The 22917-nt window shown below is 46.2% G+C and overlaps 9 non-coding genes and 1 pseudogene across 9 annotated transcripts; all 10 read left to right on the top strand.

Annotated features, from left to right (window-relative positions):
- Positions 1–1596: 1596 nt before the first annotated feature.
- Positions 1597–1756, top strand: LOC130351129 (U2 spliceosomal RNA; annotated as a pseudogene).
- Positions 1757–2449: 693 nt separating this feature from the next.
- Positions 2450–2633, top strand: LOC130351127 (U2 spliceosomal RNA). The gene has a single exon (XR_008887886.1). It is a non-coding gene; the product is annotated as a U2 spliceosomal RNA (small nuclear RNA).
- A 2095-nt stretch (positions 2634–4728) lies between these two features.
- LOC130351142 (U2 spliceosomal RNA) lies at positions 4729–4919 on the top strand. Its single transcript, XR_008887897.1, has one exon. It is a non-coding gene; the product is annotated as a U2 spliceosomal RNA (small nuclear RNA).
- A 2095-nt stretch (positions 4920–7014) lies between these two features.
- Positions 7015–7205, top strand: LOC130351143 (U2 spliceosomal RNA). The gene has a single exon (XR_008887898.1). It is a non-coding gene; the product is annotated as a U2 spliceosomal RNA (small nuclear RNA).
- Positions 7206–9295: 2090 nt separating this feature from the next.
- LOC130351144 (U2 spliceosomal RNA) lies at positions 9296–9486 on the top strand. Its single transcript, XR_008887899.1, has one exon. It is a non-coding gene; the product is annotated as a U2 spliceosomal RNA (small nuclear RNA).
- A 2088-nt stretch (positions 9487–11574) lies between these two features.
- On the top strand, positions 11575–11765 carry LOC130351145 (U2 spliceosomal RNA). Its single transcript, XR_008887900.1, has one exon. It is a non-coding gene; the product is annotated as a U2 spliceosomal RNA (small nuclear RNA).
- A 2079-nt stretch (positions 11766–13844) lies between these two features.
- LOC130351126 (U2 spliceosomal RNA) lies at positions 13845–14034 on the top strand. Its single transcript, XR_008887885.1, has one exon. It is a non-coding gene; the product is annotated as a U2 spliceosomal RNA (small nuclear RNA).
- A 2081-nt stretch (positions 14035–16115) lies between these two features.
- Positions 16116–16307, top strand: LOC130351124 (U2 spliceosomal RNA). Its single transcript, XR_008887883.1, has one exon. It is a non-coding gene; the product is annotated as a U2 spliceosomal RNA (small nuclear RNA).
- A 2086-nt stretch (positions 16308–18393) lies between these two features.
- Positions 18394–18586, top strand: LOC130351125 (U2 spliceosomal RNA). The gene has a single exon (XR_008887884.1). It is a non-coding gene; the product is annotated as a U2 spliceosomal RNA (small nuclear RNA).
- A 2091-nt stretch (positions 18587–20677) lies between these two features.
- Positions 20678–20868, top strand: LOC130351146 (U2 spliceosomal RNA). The gene has a single exon (XR_008887901.1). It is a non-coding gene; the product is annotated as a U2 spliceosomal RNA (small nuclear RNA).
- The last annotated feature ends 2049 nt before the right edge of the window (positions 20869–22917 follow it).

The raw sequence follows: 22917 nt of genomic DNA on the forward strand, positions 1-22917 counted from the left end.
GTGTCATTGCTGTACATTGACCATGCATTGCTTCTGTGGTATTGCAAAGGCAAAGACAAATGCTTCCAGCCATCCATTGCACTAATGGATTGGTCATCAGCTGGCTGTCTATGTCCCGCATCAATATAGACCAAAGTACAGAGGGTTAGGCTATGCTATTGTGCACCTACCTGATGCATCAGAAGGTGCGAGGCCCTTGCTAAATTCTGTGCACAGACTTTGAGATCTATGCTTTAGACTGTATCTAAACCTGCTCCAACATGGACTGACATTCTGGCCTACTTTCAGCCGATGCGACTTGTCTGTCGCTGAACAGTCGCTTTTTATGTATTCAGCACCTATGTATAATGTTGTAAAAATGCTCTAGAAGCTAAAGTCGCAGAAATGTCACACATATTTGGCCTGCAACTTTCTGTGCGACAAATTCAGACAGGAAAAATCAGTATAAATCCTTAGAAAATTATCCCCCAGTGTCTCCATCTGCTGGCGGTATTGAATAAGCATTGCTGCACTGATGGGGTATGCATTAGACGAAAAAAAAGAAGAAAAAGAAGAATAATACGCCCAGAAAAGAGGCGAAAAGGAGAAAAACGTAAAAAAACGTGAAAAAAAAGTAAGAGGAAGAGAAGGGAAAAAAAGGTGGAAATGGGTTTAAAAGTGATTTCGGCGGAGAAATATATATATATATATATATATATATATATATATATATATATATATATATGCGCACACACACACATAGATATAAACGTATTCTCCGTTGAGATATTGCAGCCGCTGCTGTGTCCAGGCCCAGGAGCCTTAGCACTGTGCTGTGATGTCACTCAATACCACTGACATCACTAGGTGTAAACAACATCTCTCCTTTGCTGTGTATGTGACTATGGAGCTGTTTGGTGATGTCGTCTATTACGGCCTTCATAGAAGCAACAGGAGATTGTTGCATCCATCTTGAACCCTCAGAACTACAGTGCTATGATGTCACTCACTTCCACAGGCCTTGCAGAGTGTAAACAACAACAACCCAGCTTTGTTGTGTATGTAACCAAAGGGATTTGTGATGTCACCTAGAACCTTCACAGCAGCGACAGCTTTATGAGGAGCATCAGCACTGCTCTGCCTGAGCAGAACCATCACCGCCATAGGTTGTCAAATAACCCGGATTTAACCCACACAGGTAAGTCCAATGGGGTGCAGGCATGTCCTCTATGCTTACAGCTTCCCGTGGGTGTTGGTTTGATACCGTTTGGGGACAGCCAAGGAGGCATCTGCAGGCAACAAAGGTAGGTGTGTGCTTGTGTGTGTGTTTCCTATGCAGATCCTAAGCCCAGTGTCACATGCAAGTAGGAGGAGTAAGAAGGGTTCCTGGCAAATCCGGGTTATGGATTGCATTTAAAAAGGCCCCGTGGGAGTGCAATGGGCCCCTGTCTTGCTGCTTAGCAATAATGGTATGGGTTTAGGTTCTGCTGTGTGTACTGGTGGTTGACTGCCCCCCAGCCCAGAGTGTGCATGGAAAATTGTCTGGCAGCCTCCCTGACAGCAAGCAGTGATAGTGCCCATGAAGGGGACCTTGTTGGGCCCGCCCCTTTCACGGTTATCGCTTCTCGGCCTTTTGGCTAAGATCAAGTGTAGTATCTGTTCTTATCAGTTTTCATGCTGGTGGGGATGGGTGCTGCATGGAGGATGCAGGTGTACCAGGGCTTTCCGGGGCTGGTTCTGAGGAATCAGCTCGACGGCTGCCCCGATGTGACCTGTTCCCTCCGGGTCTCGCCATGAGGCTGAGAGGGTCTAGAGCCGAGGTACTTTTGTGCCTCGGGGAGTGGTGACCCCGAGGTGCCGAAACTCACTGGGAGAATAGACTCACTGAGTTGAAGCACGGGCACCATAATCTCTTCACCTTGTGGCACTCACCTCTTGATTCCCGGCCTTCTGGCTAGGATCAGAGAAATTTTTATTGATCCGGCCGGATGTCCGGGCAGTATATCTGCACACATTCACTTATTTATTTCTTTTTTGTCTCACTGTGTCACCTTTTGCGTGTTGTGTGTTCACAGGATTGGTCAGGATGCGGTAGCCCTTCTGGGTGTCCCTCCTGGCGGTCTAGGGGAGGTGTGTGTGGCCATTAGGTTCCGCACCTCCCTGCAAACACCCCGGGTACTCCTGCTTTGGCAGGGTACCTACCGTAATCGGCTCTGCGGGCAGATACCTTGGCTAACGCCAAGGGGGATGCCGGGAGCATTTGTGGTCCCCTAGTAGCTTCGGCGAAAAGGGACATCGAACCTGGAACCTCGCAGGTACCATTTGGTCCGGAGGCGAAGGGTAAGGTTTGTTGGGGGGCCTCTCTCCTATTGGAGAAGGGCTTGCGATAGACCGCATCCTTTGTGCACGTTTTTTTAGTGTAACACGTTTGCACTTTTTCTTGCACTTTGGGTGAATCGAAAGCACGTTCCTCGGCTTTAGAAAAAAAAAAAAAAAAAAAATCTGTTCTTATCAGTTTAATATCTGATACGTCCCCTATCTGGGGACCATATATTAAATGGATTTTTGAGAACGGGGGCCGATTTCGAAGCTTGCTTCCGTCGCCCTATGCATTGACCCGATATGGCAGTATCTTCGGGTACAGTGCACCACCCCCTTACAGGGTTAAAAAGAAAGATTCCTACTTTCATTGCTACCTGCTTGCTGGCTAGCCAGCTAGCCAGCCCTGTGGGCCTTGCTGCTGCTGCAGCCAATAAACAAAAGGTGGTGCTGCTGCTGCTTCTGCTGCTTCTGCTTCTGCTTGTGTCTGGCCCCTGTTGGAGCGTCCAGGCACAGGACTTCTGCTGCTGCTGACTAAATGGCCTCCTTAATTGGATCATTTGAGTAGCCAGCACACCTGTGCAGGTAGGGCATGACATGATAGGCAGCTGCCTTGATAGCGGGTGGGTGCTGAATGTTCCTAATTGACAAAATAAGATTAATGCTTATGAAGAAATATAAAATCTCATCCCTTCCCCAATATCGCGCCACACCCCTACCCCTTAATTCCCTGGTTGAACGTGATGGACATATGTCTTTTTTCGACCGTACTAACTATGTAACTATGTAACATAACATGGGGGGGGGGGGGGTCTCCTGGCTGTTCACACAGGTGTGTCATTGCTGTACATTGACCATGCATTGCTTCTGTGGTATTGCAAAGGCAAAGACAAATGCTTCCAGCCATCCATTGCACTAATGGATTGGTCATCAGCTGGCTGTCTATGTCCCGCATCAATATAGACCAAAGTACAGAGGGTTAGGCTATGCTATTGTGCACCTACCTGATGCATCAGAAGGTGCGAGGCCCTTGCTAAATTCTGTGCACAGACTTTGAGATCTATGCTTTAGACTGTATCTAAACCTGCTCCAACATGGACTGACATTCTGGCCTACTTTCAGCCGATGCGACTTGTCTGTCGCTGAACAGTCGCTTTTTATGTATTCAGCACCTATGTATAATGTTGTAAAAATGCTCTAGAAGCTAAAGTCGCAGAAATGTCACACATATTTGGCCTGCAACTTTCTGTGCGACAAATTCAGACAGGAAAAATCAGTATAAATCCTTAGAAAATTATCCCCCAGTGTCTCCATCTGCTGGCGGTATTGAATAAGCATTGCTGCACTGATGGGGTATGCATTAGACGAAAAAAAAGAAGAAAAAGAAGAATAATACGCCCAGAAAAGAGGCGAAAAGGAGAAAAACGTAAAAAAACGTGAAAAAAAAGTAAGAGGAAGAGAAGGGAAAAAAAGGTGGAAATGGGTTTAAAAGTGATTTCGGCGGAGAAATATATATATATATATATATATATATATATATATATATATATATATATATGCGCACACACACACATAGATATAAACGTATTCTCCGTTGAGATATTGCAGCCGCTGCTGTGTCCAGGCCCAGGAGCCTTAGCACTGTGCTGTGATGTCACTCAATACCACTGACATCACTAGGTGTAAACAACATCTCTCCTTTGCTGTGTATGTGACTATGGAGCTGTTTGGTGATGTCGTCTATTACGGCCTTCATAGAAGCAACAGGAGATTGTTGCATCCATCTTGAACCCTCAGAACTACAGTGCTATGATGTCACTCACTTCCACAGGCCTTGCAGAGTGTAAACAACAACAACCCAGCTTTGTTGTGTATGTAACCAAAGGGATTTGTGATGTCACCTAGAACCTTCACAGCAGCGACAGCTTTATGAGGAGCATCAGCACTGCTCTGCCTGAGCAGAACCATCACCGCCATAGGTTGTCAAATAACCCGGATTTAACCCACACAGGTAAGTCCAATGGGGTGCAGGCATGTCCTCTATGCTTACAGCTTCCCGTGGGTGTTGGTTTGATACCGTTTGGGGACAGCCAAGGAGGCATCTGCAGGCAACAAAGGTAGGTGTGTGCTTGTGTGTGTGTTTCCTATGCAGATCCTAAGCCCAGTGTCACATGCAAGTAGGAGGAGTAAGAAGGGTTCCTGGCAAATCCGGGTTATGGATTGCATTTAAAAAGGCCCCGTGGGAGTGCAATGGGCCCCTGTCTTGCTGCTTAGCAATAATGGTATGGGTTTAGGTTCTGCTGTGTGTACTGGTGGTTGACTGCCCCCCAGCCCAGAGTGTGCATGGAAAATTGTCTGGCAGCCTCCCTGACAGCAAGCAGTGATAGTGCCCATGAAGGGGACCTTGTTGGGCCCGCCCCTTTCACGGTTATCGCTTCTCGGCCTTTTGGCTAAGATCAAGTGTAGTATCTGTTCTTATCAGTTTAATATCTGATACGTCCCCTATCTGGGGACCATATATTAAATGGATTTTTGAGAACGGGGGCCGATTTCGAAGCTTGCTTCCGTCGCCCTATGCATTGACCCGATATGGCAGTATCTTCGGGTACAGTGCACCACCCCCTTACAGGGTTAAAAAGAAAGATTCCTACTTTCATTGCTACCTGCTTGCTGGCTAGCCAGCTAGCCAGCCCTGTGGGCCTTGCTGCTGCTGCAGCCAATAAACAAAAGGTGGTGCTGCTGCTGCTTCTGCTGCTTCTGCTTCTGCTTGTGTCTGGCCCCTGTTGGAGCGTCCAGGCACAGGACTTCTGCTGCTGCTGACTAAATGGCCTCCTTAATTGGATCATTTGAGTAGCCAGCACACCTGTGCAGGTAGGGCATGACATGATAGGCAGCTGCCTTGATAGCGGGTGGGTGCTGAATGTTCCTAATTGACAAAATAAGATTAATGCTTATGAAGAAATATAAAATCTCATCCCTTCCCCAATATCGCGCCACACCCCTACCCCTTAATTCCCTGGTTGAACGTGATGGACATATGTCTTTTTTCGACCGTACTAACTATGTAACTATGTAACATAACATGGGGGGGGGGGGGGTCTCCTGGCTGTTCACACAGGTGTGTCATTGCTGTACATTGACCATGCATTGCTTCTGTGGTATTGCAAAGGCAAAGACAAATGCTTCCAGCCATCCATTGCACTAATGGATTGGTCATCAGCTGGCTGTCTATGTCCCGCATCAATATAGACCAAAGTACAGAGGGTTAGGCTATGCTATTGTGCACCTACCTGATGCATCAGAAGGTGCGAGGCCCTTGCTAAATTCTGTGCACAGACTTTGAGATCTATGCTTTAGACTGTATCTAAACCTGCTCCAACATGGACTGACATTCTGGCCTACTTTCAGCCGATGCGACTTGTCTGTCGCTGAACAGTCGCTTTTTATGTATTCAGCACCTATGTATAATGTTGTAAAAATGCTCTAGAAGCTAAAGTCGCAGAAATGTCACACATATTTGGCCTGCAACTTTCTGTGCGACAAATTCAGACAGGAAAAATCAGTATAAATCCTTAGAAAATTATCCCCCAGTGTCTCCATCTGCTGGCGGTATTGAATAAGCATTGCTGCACTGATGGGGTATGCATTAGACGAAAAAAAAGAAGAAAAAGAAGAATAATACGCCCAGAAAAGAGGCGAAAAGGAGAAAAACGTAAAAAAACGTGAAAAAAAAGTAAGAGGAAGAGAAGGGAAAAAAAGGTGGAAATGGGTTTAAAAGTGATTTCGGCGGAGAAATATATATATATATATATATATATATATATATATATATATATATATATATGCGCACACACACACATAGATATAAACGTATTCTCCGTTGAGATATTGCAGCCGCTGCTGTGTCCAGGCCCAGGAGCCTTAGCACTGTGCTGTGATGTCACTCAATACCACTGACATCACTAGGTGTAAACAACATCTCTCCTTTGCTGTGTATGTGACTATGGAGCTGTTTGGTGATGTCGTCTATTACGGCCTTCATAGAAGCAACAGGAGATTGTTGCATCCATCTTGAACCCTCAGAACTACAGTGCTATGATGTCACTCACTTCCACAGGCCTTGCAGAGTGTAAACAACAACAACCCAGCTTTGTTGTGTATGTAACCAAAGGGATTTGTGATGTCACCTAGAACCTTCACAGCAGCGACAGCTTTATGAGGAGCATCAGCACTGCTCTGCCTGAGCAGAACCATCACCGCCATAGGTTGTCAAATAACCCGGATTTAACCCACACAGGTAAGTCCAATGGGGTGCAGGCATGTCCTCTATGCTTACAGCTTCCCGTGGGTGTTGGTTTGATACCGTTTGGGGACAGCCAAGGAGGCATCTGCAGGCAACAAAGGTAGGTGTGTGCTTGTGTGTGTGTTTCCTATGCAGATCCTAAGCCCAGTGTCACATGCAAGTAGGAGGAGTAAGAAGGGTTCCTGGCAAATCCGGGTTATGGATTGCATTTAAAAAGGCCCCGTGGGAGTGCAATGGGCCCCTGTCTTGCTGCTTAGCAATAATGGTATGGGTTTAGGTTCTGCTGTGTGTACTGGTGGTTGACTGCCCCCCAGCCCAGAGTGTGCATGGAAAATTGTCTGGCAGCCTCCCTGACAGCAAGCAGTGATAGTGCCCATGAAGGGGACCTTGTTGGGCCCGCCCCTTTCACGGTTATCGCTTCTCGGCCTTTTGGCTAAGATCAAGTGTAGTATCTGTTCTTATCAGTTTAATATCTGATACGTCCCCTATCTGGGGACCATATATTAAATGGATTTTTGAGAACGGGGGCCGATTTCGAAGCTTGCTTCCGTCGCCCTATGCATTGACCCGATATGGCAGTATCTTCGGGTACAGTGCACCACCCCCTTACAGGGTTAAAAAGAAAGATTCCTACTTTCATTGCTACCTGCTTGCTGGCTAGCCAGCTAGCCAGCCCTGTGGGCCTTGCTGCTGCTGCAGCCAATAAACAAAAGGTGGTGCTGCTGCTGCTTCTGCTGCTTCTGCTTCTGCTTGTGTCTGGCCCCTGTTGGAGCGTCCAGGCACAGGACTTCTGCTGCTGCTGACTAAATGGCCTCCTTAATTGGATCATTTGAGTAGCCAGCACACCTGTGCAGGTAGGGCATGACATGATAGGCAGCTGCCTTGATAGCGGGTGGGTGCTGAATGTTCCTAATTGACAAAATAAGATTAATGCTTATGAAGAAATATAAAATCTCATCCCTTCCCCAATATCGCGCCACACCCCTACCCCTTAATTCCCTGGTTGAACGTGATGGACATATGTCTTTTTTCGACCGTACTAACTATGTAACTATGTAACATAACATGGGGGGGGGGGGTCTCCTGGCTGTTCACACAGGTGTGTCATTGCTGTACATTGACCATGCATTGCTTCTGTGGTATTGCAAAGGCAAAGACAAATGCTTCCAGCCATCCATTGCACTAATGGATTGGTCATCAGCTGGCTGTCTATGTCCCGCATCAATATAGACCAAAGTACAGAGGGTTAGGCTATGCTATTGTGCACCTACCTGATGCATCAGAAGGTGCGAGGCCCTTGCTAAATTCTGTGCACAGACTTTGAGATCTATGCTTTAGACTGTATCTAAACCTGCTCCAACATGGACTGACATTCTGGCCTACTTTCAGCCGATGCGACTTGTCTGTCGCTGAACAGTCGCTTTTTATGTATTCAGCACCTATGTATAATGTTGTAAAAATGCTCTAGAAGCTAAAGTCGCAGAAATGTCACACATATTTGGCCTGCAACTTTCTGTGCGACAAATTCAGACAGGAAAAATCAGTATAAATCCTTAGAAAATTATCCCCCAGTGTCTCCATCTGCTGGCGGTATTGAATAAGCATTGCTGCACTGATGGGGTATGCATTAGACGAAAAAAAAGAAGAAAAAGAAGAATAATACGCCCAGAAAAGAGGCGAAAAGGAGAAAAACGTAAAAAAACGTGAAAAAAAAGTAAGAGGAAGAGAAGGGAAAAAAAGGTGGAAATGGGTTTAAAAGTGATTTCGGCGGAGAATATATATATATATATATATATATATATATATATATATATATATATATGCGCACACACACACATAGATATAAACGTATTCTCCGTTGAGATATTGCAGCCGCTGCTGTGTCCAGGCCCAGGAGCCTTAGCACTGTGCTGTGATGTCACTCAATACCACTGACATCACTAGGTGTAAACAACATCTCTCCTTTGCTGTGTATGTGACTATGGAGCTGTTTGGTGATGTCGTCTATTACGGCCTTCATAGAAGCAACAGGAGATTGTTGCATCCATCTTGAACCCTCAGAACTACAGTGCTATGATGTCACTCACTTCCACAGGCCTTGCAGAGTGTAAACAACAACAACCCAGCTTTGTTGTGTATGTAACCAAAGGGATTTGTGATGTCACCTAGAACCTTCACAGCAGCGACAGCTTTATGAGGAGCATCAGCACTGCTCTGCCTGAGCAGAACCATCACCGCCATAGGTTGTCAAATAACCCGGATTTAACCCACACAGGTAAGTCCAATGGGGTGCAGGCATGTCCTCTATGCTTACAGCTTCCCGTGGGTGTTGGTTTGATACCGTTTGGGGACAGCCAAGGAGGCATCTGCAGGCAACAAAGGTAGGTGTGTGCTTGTGTGTGTGTTTCCTATGCAGATCCTAAGCCCAGTGTCACATGCAAGTAGGAGGAGTAAGAAGGGTTCCTGGCAAATCCGGGTTATGGATTGCATTTAAAAAGGCCCCGTGGGAGTGCAATGGGCCCCTGTCTTGCTGCTTAGCAATAATGGTATGGGTTTAGGTTCTGCTGTGTGTACTGGTGGTTGACTGCCCCCCAGCCCAGAGTGTGCATGGAAAATTGTCTGGCAGCCTCCCTGACAGCAAGCAGTGATAGTGCCCATGAAGGGGACCTTGTTGGGCCCGCCCCTTTCACGGTTATCGCTTCTCGGCCTTTTGGCTAAGATCAAGTGTAGTATCTGTTCTTATCAGTTTAATATCTGATACGTCCCCTATCTGGGGACCATATATTAAATGGATTTTTGAGAACGGGGGCCGATTTCGAAGCTTGCTTCCGTCGCCCTATGCATTGACCCGATATGGCAGTATCTTCGGGTACAGTGCACCACCCCCTTACAGGGTTAAAAAGAAAGATTCCTACTTTCATTGCTACCTGCTTGCTGGCTAGCCAGCTAGCCAGCCCTGTGGGCCTTGCTGCTGCTGCAGCCAATAAACAAAAGGTGGTGCTGCTGCTGCTTCTGCTGCTTCTGCTTCTGCTTGTGTCTGGCCCCTGTTGGAGCGTCCAGGCACAGGACTTCTGCTGCTGCTGACTAAATGGCCTCCTTAATTGGATCATTTGAGTAGCCAGCACACCTGTGCAGGTAGGGCATGACATGATAGGCAGCTGCCTTGATAGCGGGTGGGTGCTGAATGTTCCTAATTGACAAAATAAGATTAATGCTTATGAAGAAATATAAAATCTCATCCCTTCCCCAATATCGCGCCACACCCCTACCCCTTAATTCCCTGGTTGAACGTGATGGACATATGTCTTTTTTCGACCGTACTAACTATGTAACTATGTAACATAACATGGGGGGGGGGGGGTCTCCTGGCTGTTCACACAGGTGTGTCATTGCTGTACATTGACCATGCATTGCTTCTGTGGTATTGCAAAGGCAAAGACAAATGCTTCCAGCCATCCATTGCACTAATGGATTGGTCATCAGCTGGCTGTCTATGTCCCGCATCAATATAGACCAAAGTACAGAGGGTTAGGCTATGCTATTGTGCACCTACCTGATGCATCAGAAGGTGCGAGGCCCTTGCTAAATTCTGTGCACAGACTTTGAGATCTATGCTTTAGACTGTATCTAAACCTGCTCCAACATGGACTGACATTCTGGCCTACTTTCAGCCGATGCGACTTGTCTGTCGCTGAACAGTCGCTTTTTATGTATTCAGCACCTATGTATAATGTTGTAAAAATGCTCTAGAAGCTAAAGTCGCAGAAATGTCACACATATTTGGCCTGCAACTTTCTGTGCGACAAATTCAGACAGGAAAAATCAGTATAAATCCTTAGAAAATTATCCCCCAGTGTCTCCATCTGCTGGCGGTATTGAATAAGCAATGCTGCACTGATGGGGTATGCATTAGACGAAAAAAAAGAAGAAAAAGAAGAATAATACGCCCAGAAAAGAGGCGAAAAGGAGAAAAACGTGAAAAAAAAGTAAGAGGAAGAGAAGGGAAAAAAAGGTGGAAATGGGTTTAAAAGTGATTTCGGCGGAGAAATATATATATATATATATATATATATATATATATATATATATATATATATATATGCGCACACACACACATAGATATAAACGTATTCTCCGTTGAGATATTGCAGCCGCTGCTGTGTCCAGGCCCAGGAGCCTTAGCACTGTGCTGTGATGTCACTCAATACCACTGACATCACTAGGTGTAAACAACATCTCTCCTTTGCTGTGTATGTGACTATGGAGCTGTTTGGTGATGTCGTCTATTACGGCCTTCATAGAAGCAACAGGAGATTGTTGCATCCATCTTGAACCCTCAGAACTACAGTGCTATGATGTCACTCACTTCCACAGGCCTTGCAGAGTGTAAACAACAACAACCCAGCTTTGTTGTGTATGTAACCAAAGGGATTTGTGATGTCACCTAGAACCTTCACAGCAGCGACAGCTTTATGAGGAGCATCAGCACTGCTCTGCCTGAGCAGAACCATCACCGCCATAGGTTGTCAAATAACCCGGATTTAACCCACACAGGTAAGTCCAATGGGGTGCAGGCATGTCCTCTATGCTTACAGCTTCCCGTGGGTGTTGGTTTGATACCGTTTGGGGACAGCCAAGGAGGCATCTGCAGGCAACAAAGGTAGGTGTGTGCTTGTGTGTGTGTTTCCTATGCAGATCCTAAGCCCAGTGTCACATGCAAGTAGGAGGAGTAAGAAGGGTTCCTGGCAAATCCGGGTTATGGATTGCATTTAAAAAGGCCCCGTGGGAGTGCAATGGGCCCCTGTCTTGCTGCTTAGCAATAATGGTATGGGTTTAGGTTCTGCTGTGTGTACTGGTGGTTGACTGCCCCCCAGCCCAGAGTGTGCATGGAAAATTGTCTGGCAGCCTCCCTGACAGCAAGCAGTGATAGTGCCCATGAAGGGGACCTTGTTGGGCCCGCCCCTTTCACGGTTATCGCTTCTCGGCCTTTTGGCTAAGATCAAGTGTAGTATCTGTTCTTATCAGTTTAATATCTGATACGTCCCCTATCTGGGGACCATATATTAAATGGATTTTTGAGAACGGGGGCCGATTTCGAAGCTTGCTTCCGTCGCCCTATGCATTGACCCGATATGGCAGTATCTTCGGGTACAGTGCACCACCCCCTTACAGGGTTAAAAAGAAAGATTCCTACTTTCATTGCTACCTGCTTGCTGGCTAGCCAGCTAGCCAGCCCTGTGGGCCTTGCTGCTGCTGCAGCCAATAAACAAAAGGTGGTGCTGCTGCTGCTTCTGCTGCTTCTGCTTCTGCTTGTGTCTGGCCCCTGTTGGAGCGTCCAGGCACAGGACTTCTGCTGCTGCTGACTAAATGGCCTCCTTAATTGGATCATTTGAGTAGCCAGCACACCTGTGCAGGTAGGGCATGACATGATAGGCAGCTGCCTTGATAGCGGGTGGGTGCTGAATGTTCCTAATTGACAAAATAAGATTAATGCTTATGAAGAAATATAAAATCTCATCCCTTCCCCAATATCGCGCCACACCCCTACCCCTTAATTCCCTGGTTGAACGTGATGGACATATGTCTTTTTTCGACCGTACTAACTATGTAACTATGTAACATAACATGGGGGGGGGGGGGGTCTCCTGGCTGTTCACACAGGTGTGTCATTGCTGTACATTGACCATGCATTGCTTCTGTGGTATTGCAAAGGCAAAGACAAATGCTTCCCATTGCACTAATGGATTGGTCATCAGCTGGCTGTCTATGTCCCGCATCAATATAGACCAAAGTACAGAGGGTTAGGCTATGCTATTGTGCACCTACCTGATGCATCAGAAGGTGCGAGGCCCTTGCTAAATTCTGTGCACAGACTTTGAGATCTATGCTTTAGACTGTATCTAAACCTGCTCCAACATGGACTGACATTCTGGCCTACTTTCAGCCGATGCGACTTGTCTGTCGCTGAACAGTCGCTTTTTATGTATTCAGCACCTATGTATAATGTTGTAAAAATGCTCTAGAAGCTAAAGTCGCAGAAATGTCACACATATTTGGCCTGCAACTTTCTGTGCGACAAATTCAGACAGGAAAATCAGTATAAATCCTTAGAAAATTATCCCCAGTGTCTCCATCTGCTGGCGGTATTGAATAAGCATTGCTGCACTGATGGGGTATGCATTAGACGAAAAAAAAGAAGAAAAAGAAGAATAATACGCCCAGAAAAGAGGCGAAAAGGAGAAAAACGTAAAAAAACGTGAAAAAAAAGTAAGAGGAAGAGAAGGGAAAAAAAGGTGGAAATGGGTTTAAAAGTGATTTCGGCGGAGAAATATATATATATATATATATATATATATATATATATATATATGCGCACACACACACATAGATATAAACGTATTCTCCGTTGAGATATTGCAGCCGCTGCTGTGTCCAGGCCCAGGAGCCTTAGCACTGTGCTGTGATGTCACTCAATACCACTGACATCACTAGGTGTAAACAACATCTCTCCTTTGCTGTGTATGTGACTATGGAGCTGTTTGGTGATGTCGTCTATTACGGCCTTCATAGAAGCAACAGGAGATTGTTGCATCCATCTTGAACCCTCAGAACTACAGTGCTATGATGTCACTCACTTCCACAGGCCTTGCAGAGTGTAAACAACAACAACCCAGCTTTGTTGTGTATGTAACCAAAGGGATTTGTGATGTCACCTAGAACCTTCACAGCAGCGACAGCTTTATGAGGAGCATCAGCACTGCTCTGCCTGAGCAGAACATCAACAGCCATAGGTTGTCAAAATAACCCGGATTTAACCCACACAGGTAAGTCCAATGGGGTGCAGGCATGTCCTCTATGCTTACAGCTTCCCGTGGGTGTTGGTTTGATACCGTTTGGGGACAGCCAAGGAGGCATCTGCAGGCAACAAAGGTAGGTGTGTGCTTGTGTGTGTGTTTCCTATGCAGATCCTAAGCCCAGTGTCACATGCAAGTAGGAGGAGTAAGAAGGGTTCCTGGCAAATCCGGGTTATGGATTGCATTTAAAAAGGCCCCGTGGAGTGCAATGGGCCCCTGTCTTGCTGCTTAGCAATAATGGTATGGTTTAGGTTCTGCTGTGTGTACTGGTGGGTTGACTGCCCCCCAGCCCAGAGTGTGCATGGAAAAATTGTCTGGCAGCCTCCCTGACAGCAAGCAGTGATAGTGCCCATGAAGGGGACCTTGTTGGGCCCGCCCCTTTCACGGTTATCGCTTCTCGGCCTTTTGGCTAAGATCAAGTGTAGTATCTGTTCTTATCAGTTTAATATCTGATACGTCCCCTATCTGGGACCATATATTAAATGGATTTTTGAGAACGGGGGCCGATTTCGAAGCTTGCTTCCGTCGCCCTATGCATTGACCCGATATGGCAGTATCTTCGGGTACAGTGCACCACCCCCTTACAGGGTTAAAAAGAAAGATTCCTACTTTCATTGCTACCTGCTTGCTGGCTAGCCAGCTAGCCAGCCTGTGGGCCTTGCTGCTGCTGCAGCCAATAAACAAAAGGTGGTGCTGCTGCTGCTTCTGCTGCTTCTGCTTCTGCTTGTGTCTGGCCCCTGTTGGAGCGTCCAGGCACAGGACTTCTGCTGCTGCTGACTAAATGGCCTCCTTAATTGGATCATTTGAGTAGCCAGCACACCTGTGCAGGTAGGCATGACATGATAGGCAGCTGCCTTGATAGCGGGTGGGTGCTGAATGTTCCTAATTGACAAAATAAGATTAATGCTTATGAAGAAATATAAAATCTCATCCCTTCCCCAATATCGCGCCACAACCCCTACCCCTTAATTCCTGGTTGAACGTGATGGACATATGTCTTTTTTCGACCGTACTAACTATGTAACTATGTAACATAACATGGGGGGGGGGGGGGGTCTCCTGGCTGTTCACACAGGTGTGTCATTGCTGTACATTGACCATGCATTGCTTCTGTGGTATTGCAAAGGCAAAGACAAATGCTTCCAGCCATCCATTGCACTAATGGATTGGTCATCAGCTGGCTGTCTATGTCCCGCATCAATATAGACCAAAGTACAGAGGGTTAGGCTATGCTATTGTGCACCTACCTGATGCATCAGAAGGTGCGAGGCCCTTGCTAAATTCTGTGCACAGACTTTGAGATCTATGCTTTAGACTGTATCTAAACCTGCTCCAACATGGACTGACATTCTGGCCTACTTTCAGCCGATGCGACTTGTCTGTCGCTGAACAGTCGCTTTTTATGTATTCAGCACCTATGTATAATGTTGTAAAAATGCTCTAGAAGCTAAAGTCGCAGAAATGTCACACATATTTGGCCTGCAACTTTCTGTGCGACAAAATTCAGACAGGAAAAATCAGTATAAATCCTTAGAAAATTATCCCCAGTGTCTCCATCTGCTGGCGGTATTGAATAAGCATTGCTGCACTGATGGGTATGCATTAGACGAAAAAAAAGAAGAAAAAGAAGAATAATACGCCCAGAAAAGAGGCGAAAAAGGAGAAAAAACGTAAAAAAACGTGAAAAAAAAGTAAGAGGAAGAGAAGGGAAAAAAAGGTGGAAATGGTTTAAAAGTGATTTCGGCGGAGAAATATATATATATATATATATATATATATATATATATATATATGCGCACACACACACATAGATATAAACGTATTCTCCGTTGAGATATTGCAGCCGCTGCTGTGTCCAGGGCCCAGGAGCCTTAGCACTGTGCTGTGATGTCACTCAATACCACTGACATCACTAGGTGTAAACAACATCTCTCCTTTGCTGTGTATGTGACTATGGAGCTGTTTGGTGATGTCGTCTATTACGGCCTTCATAGAAGCAACAGGAGATTGTTGCATCCATCTTGAACCCTCAGAACTACAGTGCTATGATGTCACTCACTTCCACAGGCCTTGCAGAGTGTAAACAACAACAACCCAGCTTTGTTGTGTATGTAACCAAAGGGATTTGTGATGTCACCTAGAACCTTCACAGCAGCGACAGCTTTATGAGGAGCATCAGCACTGCTCTGCTGAGCAGAACCATCACCGCCATAGGTTGTCAAATAACCCGGATTTAACCCACACAGGTAAGTCCAATGGGGTGCAGGCATGTCCTCTATGCTTACAGCTTCCGTGGGTGTGGTTTGATACCGTTTGGGGACAGCCAAGGAGGCATCTGCAGGCAACAAAGTAGGTGTGTGCTTGTGTGTGTGTTTCCTATGCAGATCCTAAGCCCAGTGTCACATGCAAGTAGGAGGAGTAAGAAGGGTTCCTGCAAATCCGGTTATGGATTGCATTTAAAAAGGCCCCGTGGGAGTGCAATGGGCCCCTGTCTTGCTGCTTAGCAATAATGGTATGGGTTTAGGTCTGGCTGTGTGTACTGTGGTTGACTGCCCCCAGCCAGAGTGTGCATGGAAATTGTCTGGCAGCCTCCCTGACAGCAAGCAGTGATAGTGCCCATGAAGGGGACCTTGTTGGGGCCCGCCCCTTTCACGGTTATCGCTTCTTCTCGGCCTTTTGGCTAAGATCAAGTGTAGTATCTGTTCTTATCAGTTTAATATCTGATACGTCCCCTATCTGGGGACCATATATTAAATGGATTTTTGAGAACGGGGGCCGATTTCGAAGCTTGCTTCCAGTCGCCCTATGCATTGACCCGATATGGCAGTATCTTCGGGTACAGTGCAACCACCCCCTTACAGGGTTAAAAAGAAAGATTCCTACTTCATTGCTACCTGCTTGCTGGCTAGCAGCTAGCCAGCCCTGTGGGCCTTGCTGCTGCTGCAGCCAATAAACAAAAGGTGGTGCTGCTGCTGCTTCTGCTGCTTCTGCTTCTGCTTGTGTCTGGCCCCTGTTGGAGCGTCCAGGCACAGGACTTCTGCTGCTGCTGACTAAATGGCCTCCTTAATTGGATCATTTGAGTAGCCAGCACACCTGTGCAGGTAGGGCATGACATGATAGGCAGCTGCCTTGATAGCGGGTGGGTGCTGATTGTTCCTAATTGACAAAATAAGATTAATGCTTATGAAGAAATATAAAATCTCATCCCTTCCCCAATATCGCGCCACACCCCTACCCCTTAATTCCCTGGTTGAACGTGATGGACATATGTCTTTTTTCGACCGTACTAACTATGTAACTATGTAACATAACATGGGGGGGGGGGGGTCTCCTGGCTGTTCACACAGGTGTGTCATTGCTGTACATTGACCATGCATTGCTTCTGTGGTATTGCAAAGGCAAAGACAAATGCTTCCAGCCATCCATTGCACTAATGGATTGGTCATCAGCTGGCTGTCTATGTCCCGCATCAATATAGACCAAAGTACAGAGGGTTAGGCTATGCTATTGTGCACCTACCTGATGCATCAGAAGGTGCGAGGCCCTTGCTAAATTCTGTGCACAGACTTTGAGATCTATGCTTTAGACTGTATCTAAACCTGCTCCAACATGGACTGACATTCTGGCCTACTTTCAGCCGATGCGACTTGTCTGTCGCTGAACAGTCGCTTTTTATGTATTCAGCACCTATGTATAATGTTGTAAAAATGCTCTAGAAGCTAAAGTCGCAGAAATGTCACACATATTTGGCCTGCAAACTTCTGTGCGACAAATTCAGACAGGAAAAATCAGTATAAATCCTTAGAAAATTATCCCCCAGTGTCTCCATCTGCTGGCGGTATTGAATAAGCATTGCTGCACTGATGGGGTATGCATTAGACGAAAAAAAAGAAGAAAAAGAAGAATAATACGCCCAGAAAAGAGGCGAAAAGGAGAAAAAACGTTAAAAAAACGTGAAAAAAAGTAAGAGGAAGAGAAGGGAAAAAAAGGTGGAAATGGTTTAAAGTGATTTCGGCGGAGAAATATATATATATATATATATATATATATATATATATATATATATATGCGCACACACACACATAGATATAAACGTATTCTCCGTTGAGATATTGCAGCCGCTGCTGTGTCCAGGCCCAGGAGCCTTAGCACTGTGCTGTGATGTCACTCAATACCACTGACATCACTAGGTGTAAACAACATCTCTCCTTTGCTGTGTATGTGACTATGGAGCTGTTTGGTGATGTCGTCTATTACGGCCTTCATAGAAGCAACAGGAGATTGTTGCATCCATCTTGAACCCTCAGAACTACAGTGCTATGATGTCACTCACTTCCACAGGCCTTGCAGAGTGTAAACAACAACAACCCAGCTTTGTTGTGTATGTAACCAAAGGGATTTGTGATGTCACCTAGAACCTTCACAGCAGCGACAGCTTATGAGGAGCATCAGCACTGCTCTGCCTGAGCAGAACCATCACCGCCATAGGTTGTCAAATAACCCGGATTTAACCCACACAGGTAAGTCCAATGGGGTGCAGGCATGTCCTCTATGCTTACAGCTTCCCGTGGGTGTTGGTTTGATACCGTTTGGGGACAGCCAAGGAGGCATCTGCAGGCAACAAAGGTAGGTGTGTGCTTGTGTGTGTGTTTCCTATGCAGATCCTAAGCCCAGTGTCACATGCAAGTAGGAGGAGTAAGAAGGGTTCCAGGCAAATCCGGGTTATGGATTGCATTTAAAAAGGCCCCGTGGAGTGCAATGGGCCCCTGTCTTGCTGCTTAGCAATAATGGTATGGGTTTAGGTTCTGCTGTGTGTACTGGTGGTTGACTGCCCCCCAGCCCAGAGTGTGCATGGAAAATTGTCTGGCAGCCTCCCTGACAGCAAGCAGTGATAGTGCCCATGAAGGGGACCTTGTTGGGCCCGCCCCTTTCACGGTTATCGCTTCTCGGCCTTTGGCTAAGATCAAGTGTAGTATCTGTTCTTATCAGTTTAATATCTGATACGTCCCCTATCTGGGGACCATATATTATTAAATGGATTTTTGAGAACGGGGGCCGATTTCGAAGCTTGCTTCCGTCGCCCTATGCATTGACCCGATATGGCAGTATCTTCGGGTACAGTGCACCACCCCCTTACAGGGTTAAAAAGAAAGATTCCTACTTTCATTGCTACCTGCTTGCTGGCTAGCCAGCTAGCCAGCCCTGTGGGCCTTGCTGCTGCTGCAGCCAATAAACAAAAGGTGGTGCTGCTGCTGCTTCTGCTGCTTCTGCTTCTGCTTGTGTCTGGCCCCTGTTGGAGCGTCCAGGCACAGGACTTCTGCTGCTGCTGACTAAATGGCCTCCTTAATTGGATCATTTGAGTAGCCAGCACACCTGTGCAGGTAGGGCATGACATGATAGGCAGCTGCCTTGATAGCGGGTGGGTGCTGAATGTTCCTAATTGACAAAATAAGATTAATGCTTATGAAGAAATATAAAATCTCATCCCTTCCCCAATATCGCGCCACACCCCTACCCCTTAATTCCCTGGTTGAACGTGATGGACATATGTCTTTTTTCGACCGTACTAACTATGTAACTATGTAACATAACATGGGGGGGGGGGGGGTCTCCTGGCTGTTCACACAGGTGTGTCATTGCTGTACATTGACCATGCATTGCTTCTGTGGTATTGCAAAGGCAAAGACAAATGCTTCCAGCCATCCATTGCACTAATGGATTGGTCATCAGCTGGCTGTCTATGTCCCGCATCAATATAGACCAAAGTACAGAGGGTTAGGCTATGCTATTGTGCACCTACCTGATGCATCAGAAGGTGCGAGGCCCTTGCTAAATTCTGTGCACAGACTTTGAGATCTATGCTTTAGACTGTATCTAAACCTGCTCCAACATGGACTGACATTCTGGCCTACTTTCAGCCGATGCGACTTGTCTGTCGCTGAACAGTCGCTTTTTATGTATTCAGCACCTATGTATAATGTTGTAAAAATGCTCTAGAAGCTAAAGTCGCAGAAATGTCACACATATTTGGCCTGCAACTTTCTGTGCGACAAATTCAGACAGGAAAAATCAGTATAAATCCTTAGAAAATTATCCCCCAGTGTCTCCATCTGCTGGCGGTATTGAATAAGCATTGCTGCACTGATGGGGTATGCATTAGACGAAAAAAAAGAAGAAAAAGAAGAATAATACGCCCAGAAAAGAGGCGAAAAGGAGAAAAACGTAAAAAAACGTGAAAAAAAAGTAAGAGGAAGAGAAGGGAAAAAAAGGTGGAAATGGGTTTAAAAGTGATTTCGGCGGAGAAATATATATATATATATATATATATATATATATATATATATATATATGCGCACACACACACATAGATATAAACGTATTCTCCGTTGAGATATTGCAGCCGCTGCTGTGTCCAGGCCCAGGAGCCTTAGCACTGTGCTGTGATGTCACTCAATACCACTGACATCACTAGGTGTAAACAACATCTCTCCTTTGCTGTGTATGTGACTATGGAGCTGTTTGGTGATGTCGTCTATTACGGCCTTCATAGAAGCAACAGGAGATTGTTGCATCCATCTTGAACCCTCAGAACTACAGTGCTATGATGTCACTCACTTCCACAGGCCTTGCAGAGTGTAAACAACAACAACCCAGCTTTGTTGTGTATGTAACCAAAGGGATTTGTGATGTCACCTAGAACCTTCACAGCAGCGACAGCTTTATGAGGAGCATCAGCACTGCTCTGCCTGAGCAGAACCATCACCGCCATAGGTTGTCAAATAACCCGGATTTAACCCACACAGGTAAGTCCAATGGGGTGCAGGCATGTCCTCTATGCTTACAGCTTCCCGTGGGTGTTGGTTTGATACCGTTTGGGGACAGCCAAGGAGGCATCTGCAGGCAACAAAGGTAGGTGTGTGCTTGTGTGTGTGTTTCCTATGCAGATCCTAAGCCCAGTGTCACATGCAAGTAGGAGGAGTAAGAAGGGTTCCTGGCAAATCCGGGTTATGGATTGCATTTAAAAAGGCCCCGTGGGAGTGCAATGGGCCCCTGTCTTGCTGCTTAGCAATAATGGTATGGGTTTAGGTTCTGCTGTGTGTACTGGTGGTTGACTGCCCCCCAGCCCAGAGTGTGCATGGAAAATTGTCTGGCAGCCTCCCTGACAGCAAGCAGTGATAGTGCCCATGAAGGGGACCTTGTTGGGCCCGCCCCTTTCACGGTTATCGCTTCTCGGCCTTTTGGCTAAGATCAAGTGTAGTATCTGTTCTTATCAGTTTAATATCTGATACGTCCCCTATCTGGGGACCATATATTAAATGGATTTTTGAGAACGGGGGCCGATTTCGAAGCTTGCTTCCGTCGCCCTATGCATTGACCCGATATGGCAGTATCTTCGGGTACAGTGCACCACCCCCTTACAGGGTTAAAAAGAAAGATTCCTACTTTCATTGCTACCTGCTTGCTGGCTAGCCAGCTAGCCAGCCCTGTGGGCCTTGCTGCTGCTGCAGCCAATAAACAAAAGGTGGTGCTGCTGCTGCTTCTGCTGCTTCTGCTTCTGCTTGTGTCTGGCCCCTGTTGGAGCGTCCAGGCACAGGACTTCTGCTGCTGCTGACTAAATGGCCTCCTTAATTGGATCATTTGAGTAGCCAGCACACCTGTGCAGGTAGGGCATGACATGATAGGCAGCTGCCTTGATAGCGGGTGGGTGCTGAATGTTCCTAATTGACAAAATAAGATTAATGCTTATGAAGAAATATAAAATCTCATCCCTTCCCCAATATCGCGCCACACCCCTACCCCTTAATTCCCTGGTTGAACGTGATGGACATATGTCTTTTTTCGACCGTACTAACTATGTAACTATGTAACATAACATGGGGGGGGGGGGGGTCTCCTGGCTGTTCACACAGGTGTGTCATTGCTGTACATTGACCATGCATTGCTTCTGTGGTATTGCAAAGGCAAAGACAAATGCTTCCAGCCATCCATTGCACTAATGGATTGGTCATCAGCTGGCTGTCTATGTCCCGCATCAATATAGACCAAAGTACAGAGGGTTAGGCTATGCTATTGTGCACCTACCTGATGCATCAGAAGGTGCGAGGCCCTTGCTAAATTCTGTGCACAGACTTTGAGATCTATGCTTTAGACTGTATCTAAACCTGCTCCAACATGGACTGACATTCTGGCCTACTTTCAGCCGATGCGACTTGTCTGTCGCTGAACAGTCGCTTTTTATGTATTCAGCACCTATGTATAATGTTGTAAAAATGCTCTAGAAGCTAAAGTCGCAGAAATGTCACACATATTTGGCCTGCAACTTTCTGTGCGACAAATTCAGACAGGAAAAATCAGTATAAATCCTTAGAAAATTATCCCCCAGTGTCTCCATCTGCTGGCGGTATTGAATAAGCATTGCTGCACTGATGGGGTATGCATTAGACGAAAAAAAAGAAGAAAAAGAAGAATAATACGCCCAGAAAAGAGGCGAAAAGGAGAAAAACGTAAAAAAACGTGAAAAAAAAGTAAGAGGAAGAGAAGGGAAAAAAAGGTGGAAATGGGTTTAAAAGTGATTTCGGCGGAGAAATATATATATATATATATATATATATATATATATATATATGCGCACACACACACATAGATATAAACGTATTCTCCGTTGAGATATTGCAGCCGCTGCTGTGTCCAGGCCCAGGAGCCTTAGCACTGTGCTGTGATGTCACTCAATACCACTGACATCACTAGGTGTAAACAACATCTCTCCTTTGCTGTGTATGTGACTATGGAGCTGTTTGGTGATGTCGTCTATTACGGCCTTCATAGAAGCAACAGGAGATTGTTGCATCCATCTTGAACCCTCAGAACTACAGTGCTATGATGTCACTCACTTCCACAGGCCTTGCAGAGTGTAAACAACAACAACCCAGCTTTGTTGTGTATGTAACCAAAGGGATTTGTGATGTCACCTAGAACCTTCACAGCAGCGACAGCTTTATGAGGAGCATCAGCACTGCTCTGCCTGAGCAGAACCATCACCGCCATAGGTTGTCAAATAACCCGGATTTAACCCACACAGGTAAGTCCAATGGGGTGCAGGCATGTCCTCTATGCTTACAGCTTCCCGTGGGTGTTGGTTTGATACCGTTTGGGGACAGCCAAGGAGGCATCTGCAGGCAACAAAGGTAGGTGTGTGCTTGTGTGTGTGTTTCCTATGCAGATCCTAAGCCCAGTGTCACATGCAAGTAGGAGGAGTAAGAAGGGTTCCTGGCAAATCCGGGTTATGGATTGCATTTAAAAAGGCCCCGTGGGAGTGCAATGGGCCCCTGTCTTGCTGCTTAGCAATAATGGTATGGGTTTAGGTTCTGCTGTGTGTACTGGTGGTTGACTGCCCCCCAGCCCAGAGTGTGCATGGAAAATTGTCTGGCAGCCTCCCTGACAGCAAGCAGTGATAGTGCCCAT

Source organism: Hyla sarda, unplaced genomic scaffold (genome assembly GCF_029499605.1).
Source record: "Hyla sarda isolate aHylSar1 unplaced genomic scaffold, aHylSar1.hap1 scaffold_963, whole genome shotgun sequence".
Lineage (NCBI taxonomy): Eukaryota > Metazoa > Chordata > Amphibia > Anura > Hylidae > Hyla > Hyla sarda.